This window comes from Hyperolius riggenbachi, chromosome 3 (genome assembly GCF_040937935.1).
Source record: "Hyperolius riggenbachi isolate aHypRig1 chromosome 3, aHypRig1.pri, whole genome shotgun sequence".
Taxonomy (NCBI): Eukaryota; Metazoa; Chordata; class Amphibia; order Anura; family Hyperoliidae; genus Hyperolius; species Hyperolius riggenbachi.
In genome coordinates this window covers 13,430,186-13,442,284 of record NC_090648.1, presented here as the reverse complement: position 1 = coordinate 13,442,284, position 12,099 = coordinate 13,430,186, and the positions used below count along the sequence as shown (strand labels likewise).

The 12,099-nt window shown below is 51.0% G+C and overlaps 1 protein-coding gene across 2 annotated transcripts in view; it reads left to right on the top strand.

The window, feature by feature from the left end:
* The window catches only part of LOC137562489 (beta-1,3-galactosyltransferase 5-like), a 114,114-nt gene that overhangs the window by 45,673 nt on the left and 56,342 nt on the right, over nt 1-12,099 (top strand). The window lies entirely within an intron of this gene.

Sequence of the window (12,099 nt, the reverse complement as noted above, 5' to 3'; positions counted from 1 at the left end):
TGCCCGCCCGCTTTTCAGTCTTCAGACACTCCCACACAGCTCTGCTGTAAAAAGTACATTGTCATTGTGTGACTCCAGAGCTGGTTTGTTTTACTTTTCTCAGCTTCTCAGCATGAGAAATATTGGCCAATCAGACAGGAACAGAGGTGTGGGAGGGGAAAACAGGAAGGAAAGAGGCTTCAGCCAATCAGGCTGCATTAGTATTGTCTGAGGGGGAAAAGGGGAGGAAGGAAAGAAAAAAGGAAACCCAGCATGCCCTGCAACTTCCTTTGTGCAGCAGATGTACCAAATAAGAGCTACGGAAACTGGGGAATGTTGTTTTATGGATAAGAAAACTAAGAGTGATTTTTACTTTTGGATTGCCTGGTTAGCATCCTTATTACTTGTTTACCAGATAAACATAAAGAATTGATTTTTGATTTTATGCTCAACAGTTACACTTTAAGATGAAATGCGGCCCTTGGCACAATATTGCCCAGCACTGATGGTCCCCTGGCTTTTTAAAGGGAACCTAAACTGAGAAGGATGTGGATTTTTCCTTTTAAAATAATACCAGTTGCCTGACTCTCCCGCTGACCCTGTGTCTCTAATACTTTTAGCCACAGCCCCTCAACAAGTATGCAGATCAGGTACTGAAGTCAGACTGGATTAGCTGCATGCTTGTTTCAGGGTTGTGATCAGTGGCGGCTCCAGGAATTTTTTTTAGGGGGTGCTATGCAGGTGCTGGACCAATTTCCGGGGGAGCTGACGACCTGCGGCGCGCGAAGCGCGCCGCGCCAAAAATGGGTGTGGCTACAACCTGCGGCGCGCGAAGCGCGCCGCGGCGAAAAAATGGGCGTGGTCATGACCGGGTGAGGGCGGGGCTAACTGTAATTTAACGTGAACCCAGGGTGAGAGTGATATGGTGGCTGCCATATTTATTTCCTTTTAAACAATACTAGTTGCCTGGCAGCCCTGCTGATCTATTTGGCTGTAGTAGTGAACTGAATTACACCAGAAACAAGCCATGCAGCTAATCTTGTCAGTTCTGACAATATTGTCAGAAACCCCTGACCTGCTGCATGCTTGTTCAGGGTCTATGGTTGAAAGAATAAGAGGCAGAGGACCAGCACCGCAGCCAGGCAACTGGTATTGCTTAAAGGGAGATAAATATGGCAGCCTCAATATTATTCTCACCTCGGGTTCCCTTTAAAAGTGCAACGCAAAGACAGAGGGCCCAAGTTTTGGTGACCCTTTTCCCAGAAAATTCACATAATTGTGCAGGTTTTCTCAAGAAAATACACGTAATGTGAGCAGATTTTAACAAAAAACACGTCCAATGACCCCAATATGCACAATCGTTATCAGATATGGCCCCAATATGCACAATCGTTATCAGATATGGCCCCAATATGCACAATCGTTATCAGATATGGCCCCAATATGCACAATCGTTATCAGATATGGCCCCAATATGCACAATCGTTATCAGATATGGCCCCAATATGCACAATCGTTATCAGATATGGCCCCAATATGCACAATCGTTATCAGATATGGCCCCAATATGCACAATCGTTATCAGATATGGCCCCAATATGCACAATCGTTATCAGATATGGCCCCAATATGCACAATCGTTATCAGATATGGCCCCAATATGCACAATCGTTATCAGATATGGCCCCAATATGCACAATCGGTAGCAGATATGACCCCAATATGCACAATCGGTAGCAGATATGACCCCAATATGCACAATCGGTAGCAGATATGACCCCAATATGCACAATCGGTAGCAGATATGACCCCAATATGCACAATCGGTAGCAGAAATGACCCCAATATGCACAATCGGTAGCAGAAATGACCCCAATATGCACAATCGGTAGCAGAAATGACCCCAATATGCACAATCGGTAGCAGATATCGCCCCAATATGCACAATCCGTAGCAGATATGACCCCAATATGCACAATCCGTAGCAGATATGACCCCAATATGCACAATCCGTAGCAGATATGACCCCAATATGCACAATCCGCATCACCTGAAAAAGAAAAGAAAAACCCATTTACTCACCTACAGCCAGAAGACCTTCTTTCCCGACCTCCTGTCCCGAGTCCCGACCTCATTGTGGCGCGCAGCGCCCGCGCGCCCACGATCCTCTTCCTTCCCGACGTCACCACGAGACTTCCTGCCTGCATGCAGAGAGCAAGGCTACGGGAAAATGGCCGCCCGAAGTCTGCAGAACAGGGCTCCGGGCGGCCATCTTACCGTAGCCCTGCCTGCTGCTCCGTGCTGCCGGTGTGAACTGACTTGGCGTCTTTTAGACGCCTGAAGTCAGTTCACTCCAGGGGGTGCTTTGGGGGTGCTTGGACAATTCTAGGGGGTGCTCGAGCACCCCCAAGCACCCCCCTGGCGCCGCCCCTGGTTGTGATTCAGCCAATACTGCAGCCAAAGAGATCAGCAGGGCTGCCAGGCAACTGGTATTGTCTAAAAGGAAACATCCATATCCCTCTCAGTTAAGGTTCCCTTTAACAAGTGTTGATTCCGGTGATACCTTTAATGACTGTACATGGTTTATTGCAAGCTTTCGAGACGTTAAAGAGAAACTCCGACCAAGAATTGAGCTTTATCCCAATCAGTAGCTGATACCCCCTTTTACATGAGAAATCTATTCCTTTTCACAAACAGACCATCAGGGGGCGCTGTATGGCTGATATTGTGGTGAAACCCCTCCCACAAGGAACTCTGAGGACCATGGTGCTTCTGGTAGTTTCCTGTCTGTGAACCTTGTTGCATTGTGGGAAATAGCTGTTTCCAACTGCCAAAAAAGCAAGCAGCAGCTACCTGCCAGCAGTAACAATGTCACCATGTAATAAATGTCAGAATGTAAATCAGGGATTTAAAAGATTTTACAATGGGCAAACACTGACTAAATCATTTATACATAATTATTTTAAAAATGAAGCATAATTACATTATTTTCACTGGAGTTCCTCTTTAAGTTTCTTTTTCAGGCATTGTACAGAACTGGTTTTGTACGGTTCTGATCCAGTTCTGTATAACGCTTGAAGAAAAGTAACGTTTGGAAAGCTTGCAATAAACCATGTACAGTCAGTCATTAAAGGTATCAACGTTTGTTGGTTTTACGTATGTCTGCATTTCTGCTCCACGACCAAGGCCGGTTCTCTCATGAAGCAAGGTGAAACATTTGCATCAGGCGCAGAGATTACAGGGGCAGCATGTTTGTACTGTGTGTTTATGCTAACAGCATACAGTCAGAGTAGGAGAAGCGAGAGGAGAGTGAGGTCATCATTGGGGAAAAGCAGCTTGTTGTGCTGTGTGAGGAGTCTGGCAGTAAATGAGGAGGGGGAGCAGGGGTGAGCCTGGGGTGCCTGGCAGCTGGGTGCAAGATTTCCTCTGGTGCCTATGGGAGTGGTTAAATTAACCGCGCCCAACCACATAACCACACCCATGTCCTGCCTAATCACACCCACACCTTCCACCTCTTTACGCATGCATGTGATACCCCATTCCTACCCCTCTTCCATGGGCTTGCTCCTGGCTGGCTTTGGCTGCCTGCCAGTCTGCTAGTCTCTGGACTGACTCAGGTTGAGAGGCTCTGCGAGTGCGACGCAGTCACACACTGCGTATTTATGGCTGCCTGCCGCCACCCTACTCTCGCTCACTGACGTCGGCTCCTCCCCCCTGCCAAGCCCAAGGTGGGCTGCCTGTATCTTTCCCGTTGTGCCACGCAGCCTGCCAGTGTTGCCACCCTTTCACGTTATTTTTTTACTGACAAATACCTAAAAATTTACTGACAAAAGATTATTTTTACTGACAAAATTCCCCCACTAAATGCACATAAGAGACAGCTTTTCCCCATGTAAATGCACATAACAAGAGACCGCTTTTCACCAGTAAATGCACATAAGAGACCGCTTTTCCCCATGTAAATGCACATAACAAGAGACCGCTTTTCACCAGTAAATGCACATAACAAGAGACCGCTTTTCACCAGTAAGTGCACATAACAAGAGACTGCTTTTCACCAGTAAGTGCACATAACAAGAGACCGCTTTTCACCAGTAAGTGCACATAACAAGAGACCGCTTTTCACCAGTAAGTGCACATAACAAGAGTCCGCTTTTCACCAGTAAGTGCACATAACAAGAGACCGCTTTTCACCAGCAAATGCACAGAAGAGACAGCTTTTCACCAGCAAATGCACAGAAGACACAGCTTTTCCCACTTTTTGCACATAATGACAAACAGCCAGTGTCCACAGAATATATAGCCAGGGATATATGTCCCCAGTATATGTAGGCAGGGGTATATGTCCCCAGTATATGTAGGCAGGGGTATATGTCCCAGCATATGAAGGCAGGGGTATATGTGCCCAGCATATGTAGCCAGGGGGTATATGTGCCCAGCATATGTAGCCAGGGGGTATATGTGCCCAGCATATGTAGCCAGGGGGTATATGTGCCCAGCATATGTAGCCAGGGGGTATATGTGCCCAGTCTAGGTAGCCAGGGGGTATATGTGCCCAGTCTAGGTAGCCAGGGGGTATATGTGCCCAGCATATGTAGTCAGGGGGTATATGTGCCCAGCATATGTAGCCAGGGGGTATATGTGCCCAGTCTAGGTAGCCAGGGGGTATATGTGCCCAGCATATGTAGTCAGGGGGTATATGTGCCCAGCATATGTAGCCAGGGGGTATATGTGCCCAGTCTAGGTAGCCAGGGGGGTATATGTGCCCAGTCTAGGTAGCCAGGGGGGTATATGTGCCCAGTCTAGGTAGCCAGGGGGGTATATGTGCCCAGTCTAGGTAGCCAGGGGGGTATATGTGCCCAGTCTAGGTAGCCAGGGGGGTATATGTGCCCAGTCTAGGTAGCCATGTGCCCAGTAGAGTTGGGCCGAACCTCCGATTTTAGGTTCGTGAACCTGGTTCGTGAACTTCCGCGGAAGGTTCGGTTCGCGTTAAAGTTCGCGAACCGCAATAGACTTCAATGGGGATGCGAACTTTGAAAAAAAAAATAATTATGCTGGCCACAAAAGTGATGGAAAAGATGTTTCAAGGGGTCTAACACCTGGAGGGGGGCATGGCGGAGTGGGATACATGCCAAAAGTCCCCGGGAAAAATCTGGATTTGACGCAAAGCAGCGTTTTAAGGGCAGAAATCACATTGAATGCTAAATGACAGGCCTAAAGTGCTTTCAAACATCTTGCATGTGTATACATCAATCAGGTAGTGTAATTAAGGTACTGCTTCACACTGACACACCAAACTCACCGTGTAACGCACCGCAAACAGCTGTTTGTGTAGTGACGGCCGTGCTGGACTGGTGCGCACCATGGCGAGAGTGCAGGTTTTGGTGGCTTTACAGCCCATATGGTCGCCTGGCTGATGTAGCTGAATGACAGAACAGTGACTGTCCAGCTGATCAAATTTGGTCTGACCACAATGAGGCAACGACCTTATTATCGTGGGTGTGCCCCCCGAGACACTCATCTAGGCGCCGGTCATTGCTTCATTGTGATACGCAAGCCCCTTCACCACGACAAGGTAATGATCACGAAGGGGAATGGGCGCATGTACATGCCTTTTCTTTTGTTGTTGCAGCTGCCCGCAGTGCAGCCAGAAAAATTAGGCAGTCATGTACACGCACCAGAAAAATTATTACAGCGGCCGCTGCTAGCAGCGGCCTAAAAAATTCAGCAATCCGCCTGGAGTCCCGGACCCTGTTGGTGGTGGCGGAGAAGGTAGTCAAGCGGCCTGCAGGCAGACATGCTGTGTGGAGGGACTGGGAGCGACTTAGTCTTCTTGGGGCAGGCCAGGCAGCCAGTCACACGGCGTGCAGGCAGAGATGCTGTGTGTGCGGGGACTGACTTAGTCTTGGGGCGGGCAGCAGCCCTCCGGGATCCATGCCTCATTCATTTTGATAAAGGTGAGGTACTTAACACTTTTGTGACTTAGGCGACTTCTCTTCTCTGTGACAATGCCTCCAGCTGTGCTGAAGGTCCTTTCTGACAGGACGCTTGCGGCAGGGCAGGAGAGAAGTTGGATGGCAAATTGGGACAGCTCTGGCCACAGGTCAAGCCTGCGCACCCAGTAGTTCAAGGGTTCCTCATCGCTGTTCACAGCAGTGTCTACATCCACACTTAAGGCCAGGTAGTCGGCTACCTGCCGTTCCAGGCGTTGGTGGAGGGTGGATCCGGAAGAGCTACGGCGAGGCGTTGGACTAAAGAACATCCGCATGTCCGACATCACCATGAGATCGCTGGAGCGTCCTGTCTTTGACTGCGTGGACACGGGAGGAGGATTAGTGGCAGTGGTACCTTGCTGGCGTTGTGCCGTCACATCACCCTTAACCTCCCCGGCGTTCTATTGAGATCGCCAGGGAGGCTGCGGGAGGGTTTTTTTTTAATTAAAAAAAAACTATTTCATGCAGCCAACTGAAAGTTGGCTGCATGAAAGCCCACTGGAGGGCGCTCCGGAGGCGTTCTTCCGATCGCCTCCGGCGCCCAGAATAAACAAGGAAGGCCGCAATGAGCGGCCTTCCTTGTTTTGCTTAGATCGTCGCCATAGCGACGAGCGGAGTGACGTCATGGACGTCAGCCGACGTCCTGACGTCAGCCGCCTCCGATCCAGCCCTTAGCGCTGGCCGGAACTTTTTGTTCCGGCTGCGCAGGGCTCAGGCGGCTAGGGGGGCCCTCTTTCGCCGCTGCTCGCGGCGAATCGCCGCAGAGCGGCGGCGATCAGGCAGCACACGTGGCTGGCAAAGTGCCGGCTGCGTGTGCTGCACTTTATTTGGTGCAAATCGGCCCAGCAGGGCCTGAGCGGCAGCCTCCGGCGGTGATGGACGAGCTGAGCTCGTCCATACCGCTCAGGAGGTTAAAGGCATTGTAAAGCATAGTTGACAGCTGGTTCTGCATGTGCTGCATCCTTTCCACCTTCCGGTGAGTTGGTAACAGGTCCGCCACTTTGTGCCTGTACCGAGGGTCTAGTAGTGTGGCCACCCAGTACAGCTCATTCCCCTTGAGGTTTTTTATACGGGGGTCCCTCAACAGGCAGGACAGCATAAAAGACGACATCTGCACAAAGTCGGATCCAGTACCCTCCATCTCCTCTTGCTCTTCCTCAGTGACGTCAGGTAAGTCAACCTCCTCCCCCCAGCCGCGAACAATACCACGGGAAGGTTGAGCAGCACAAGCCCCTTGCGATGCCTGCCGAGATTGTTCTCCTGCCGCTGTCCCCTCCTCCTCCTCCTCCCCCAAAGAAACACCTTGCTCATCATCCTCTGAGTCTGACTCGTCTTCTGCACACGACTTCTCTTCTTCCTCCTCCTCCCCCCTCTGTGCTGCCGCAGGTGTTGAGGAAACAGCTGGGTCTGATGAAAATTGGTCCCATGCCTGTTCCTGCCGTAACGGTTCCTGGTCACGCTCATTCACAGCTTCATCCGCCACTCTACGCACAGCACGCTCCAAGAAGTAAGCGTAGGGAATTAAGTCGCTGATGGTGCCCTCACTGCGGCTCACCAGGTTGGTCACCAGGTTGGTGCATTTTCCATCAGTGTCCAGTTGTCGGGCCAGAACATCCCCATCTTCCCAGACTGTTTCATTCTACTGTAGTTGTAGAGGTAGTGGGTCACGGCTTTCTTCTGTTCTAGCAGGCGGGAGAACATGAGCAGGGTCGAGTTCCAGCGAGTCGGGCTATCGCAAATGAGGCGTCTCACCGGCATGTTGTTTTTGCGCTGAATTTCCGCAAAGCGTGCCATGGCTGTGTAAGACCGCCTCAAATGCCCACAGAACTTCCTGGCCTGCTTCAGGACATTCGCTAAGCCAGGGTACTTTGCCACAAATCTTTGAACCACTAGATTCATGACATGTGCCATGCAGGGTATGTGTGTCAGCTTCCCCATATGCAAAGCGGCAAGCAGATTGCTGCCGTTGTCGCACACCACGTTGCCTATCTCCAGGTGGTGCGGGGTCAGCCACTCATCCACCTGTTTCTTAAGAGCAGCCAGGAGAGCTGCTCCAGTGTGACTCTCCGCTTTGAGACAAGACATGTCTAAGATGGCGTGACACCGTCTTACCTGGCATGCAGCATAGGCCCTGCGGAGCTGGGGCTGTGTAGCTGGAGAGGAGAACTGCCACTCAGCCAAGGAGGAGGAGGACAGCGAAGAGCATGTAGCAGGAGGAGAGGAGGTGGCAGGAGGCCTGCCTGCAAGCCGTGGAGGTGTCACAATTTGGTCCGCTGCGCCCTGCTTGCCATCGTTCACCACCAGGTTCACCCAATGGGCTGTGTAGGTAATGTAGCGGCCCTGCCCGTGCTTGGCAGACCAGGCATCCGTTGTCAGGTGTACCCTTGACCCAACGCTCTTCGCAAGAGATGACACCACTTGCCTCTCAACTTCACGGTGCAGTTGGGGTATGGCGTTTCTCGAAAAATAAGTGCGGCCTGGCATCTTCCACTGCGGTGTTCCGATGGCCACAAATTTACGGAAGGCCTCAGAGTCCACCAGCCGGTATGGTAACAGCTGCCGAGCTAACAGTTCCGCCACGCCAGCTGTCAGACGCCGGGCAAGGGGGTGACTGGCCGAAATTGGCTTCTTCCGCTCAAACATTTCCTTTACGGACACCTGACTGCTGCTGTGGGCAGAGGAGCAGGAACCGCTCAAGGGCAGAGGCGGAGTGGAGGAGGGTGCCTGTGAAGGTGGAAGGGAGAAAGCGTCAGAAGCAGATAATGCACCTGATGGAGGAGGAAGAGGAGAAGGAGGGTGGCTTTGCTTTTGTGTGCTGCTGCTGCTTTTGCTCAGGTGGCCATCCCATTGCTGTTTGTGCCTTTTCTCCAGGTGCCTTCGTAAGGCACTTGTCCCTACGTGAGTGTTGGCCTTTCCACGGCTCAATTTTTGTTGGCAGAGCGAACAGATGGCTTTGGTCCGATCTGAGGCACACACATTAAAAAATTTCCACACCGCTGAGCCACCCTGGGATGTGGGCACTATGGGGACCGTCACCTCAGCAGCTGATGCTGAAGGGCAAGTTGGCTGGCTGTACATAGGTGGCGATACATGGTGCCGGACTCTGCCACCAGCTGTTTCTGACGAAGAGCTGCCCCAGCTTCTTTCAGCAACTTCTCTCCTCCTACTACTCTCTGACTCCCCCTCTGAACTGTCCCCCTCTTCATCTCCTCTATTGGGAACATACAGAGGATCCCTATCATCGTCATCATCGTAATCATCCTGCCCAGCTTCGCTTGCCTCAGACAAATCCAAACATGCACCATCAGTAGGTCCTTCATCCTCCTTACACGTTACATCCATAGTGTTGCCGGGTAACTCAAATATATGAGCTGGTGAAAATTCATCTGGCTGTAACAACAATGGCTGTGCATCAGTGATTTCAACACTAAATAATTCTTGCGAAGTGTCAAATGCAGCGGAAGTGGTGCTAGTAGTAGTGCTGGTGGCTGAGCAAGATGAGGTGTTCTGTGTCGCTAAATACTCAACCACGTCCTGACAATCTTGGGAGGTGATGGGACATGCCTTCTTCCGAGCACTGTACTGTGGGCCAGGTCCACACGAAATTACATTTACACGACCTCGCGCAGATCTGCCGGGTGGCCTTCCTCTGGCTCTGGCACTACCTCTTCCTCTACCTGTTTTGTCCATATCGGGTATGCACGGAGTGGTATATCACACTGCGTGCACTCACGTAGGTAGGTGGGTTCACTTAACTGCACAGGTATGCGCACTGATGCGGTGGGTTCACTGAACAGAACAGGTATACAGTGGCGGGTTCACAGAACAGGTATGCAGTGGCAGGTTCACTGAACACAACAGGTATGCAGTGGCGGGTTCACTGAACAGGTATACAGTGGCGGGTCCACTGAACAGAACAGGTATGCAGTGGCGGGTTCACTAAACAGAACAGGTATACAGTGGCGGGTTCACTAAACAGAACAGGTATACAGTGGCGGGTTCACAGAACAGGTATGCAGTGGCAGGTTCACTGAACACAACAGGTATGCAGTGGCGGGTTCACTGAACAGGTATACAGTGGCGGGTCCACTGAACAGAACAGGTATGCAGTGGCGGGTTCACTGAACAGGTATACAGTGGCGGGTCCACTGAACAGAACAGGTATGCAGTGGCGGGTTCACTAAACAGAACAGGTATACAGTGGCGGGTTCACTAAACAGAACAGGTATACAGTGGCGGGTTCACAGAACAGGTATGCAGTGGCAGGTTCACTGAACACAACAGGTATGCAGTGGCGGGTTCACTGAACAGGTATACAGTGGCGGGTCCACTGAACAGAACAGGTATGCAGTGGCGGGTTCACTGAACAGGTATACAGTGGCGGGTCCACTGAACAGAACAGGTATGCAGTGGCGGGTTCACTAAACAGAACAGGTATACAGTGGCGGGTTCACTAAACAGAACAGGTATACAGTGGCGGGTTCACAGAACAGGTATGCAGTGGCAGGTTCACTGAACACAACAGGTATGCAGTGGCGGGTTCACTGAACAGGTATACAGTGGCGGGTCCACTGAACAGAACAGGTATGCAGTGGCAGGTTCACTGAACAGGTATACAGTGGCGGGTCCACTGAACAGAACAGGTATGCAGTGGCGGGTTCACTGAACAGGTATACAGTGGCGGGTCCACTGAACAGAACAGGTATGCAGTGGCGGGTTCACTGAACAGGTATGCAGTGGTGGGTTCACAGAACAGGTATGCAGTGGTGGGTTCACAGCACAGGTATGCAGTGGTGGGTTCAATGAACAGGTATACAGTGGCGGGTCCACTGAACAGAACAGGTATGCAGTGGCAGGTTCACTGAACAGGTATGCAGTGGTGGGTTCACAGCACAGGTATGCAGTGGTGGGTTCACAGAACAGGTATGCAGTGGTGGGTTCACAGCACAGGTATGCAGTGGTGGGTTCAATGAACAGGTATACAGTGGCGGGTCCACTGAACAGAACAGGTATGCAGTGGCAGGTTCACTGAACAGGTATGCAGTGGTGGGTTCACAGCACAGGTATGCAGTGGTGGGTTCACAGAACAGGTATGCAGTGGTGGGTTCACAGAACAGGTATGCAGTGGTGGGTTCACAGCACAGGTATGCAGTGGTGGGTTCAATGAACAGGTATACAGTGGCGGATCCACTGAACAGAACAGGTATGCAGTGGCAGGTTCACTGAACAGGTATGCAGTGGTGGGTTCACAGCACAGGTATGCAGTGGTGGGTTCACTGAACAGGTATGCAGTGGTGGGTTCACAGCACAGGTATGCAGTGGTGGGTTCACAGCACAGGTATGCAGTGGTGGGTTCACAGCACAGGTATGCAGTGGTGGGTTCACAGAACAGGTATGCAGCCAGACAGGAACAAGTTAAGCCTAACTAATCTTTCCCTGAGAGACAGTCTGCAGCAGCTCGCCCTACTCTCACTAACGCAGGCAGCACACGAGTGACCGTAATGGCCGCCGCTGCCTGCCTTATATAAGGGGGGGTGGGGCTCCAGGGGCTAGTGTAGCCTAATTGGCTACACTGGGCCTGCTGACTGTGATGTAGAGGGTCAAAGTTGACCCTCCATGTGCATTATGGGGCGAACCGAACTTCCGCAAAGGTTCGCCTGCGGGACGCGAACGCGAACCACTGAAGTTCGCATGGAACCGTTCGCAGGCGAACCGTTCGGCCCAACTCTACATGTGATATACAAAAAATGAAGTTAAACTGGACAGGAGGACCTGTCATACTTTAACATAGTAAATAACGTACAAAACATGTAACTAACATCTGTACCTCCATTTAACATAAAGTTGATGCAAATCTTAACCAACAGGGACTGTGATGAGCCCTACAAGATCGTACACCCTCAGGGGGAGATTGGGGGGAGGGGGGGGGGGGGGGGGCTGATATGACTGATATGACACAATCATAAAAAACACATAACACAGGAAACAATTGACAAGATCAGTTAGATAATTGTAAGAGGAGAGGAGATTGCTGCCAAGCTAACCAGATATTCTCACATTTCATCCATAGCTTGATAAATAAGTCTACAGTATGGGAGGACTATACTGACAGATCGGATCCAATCTC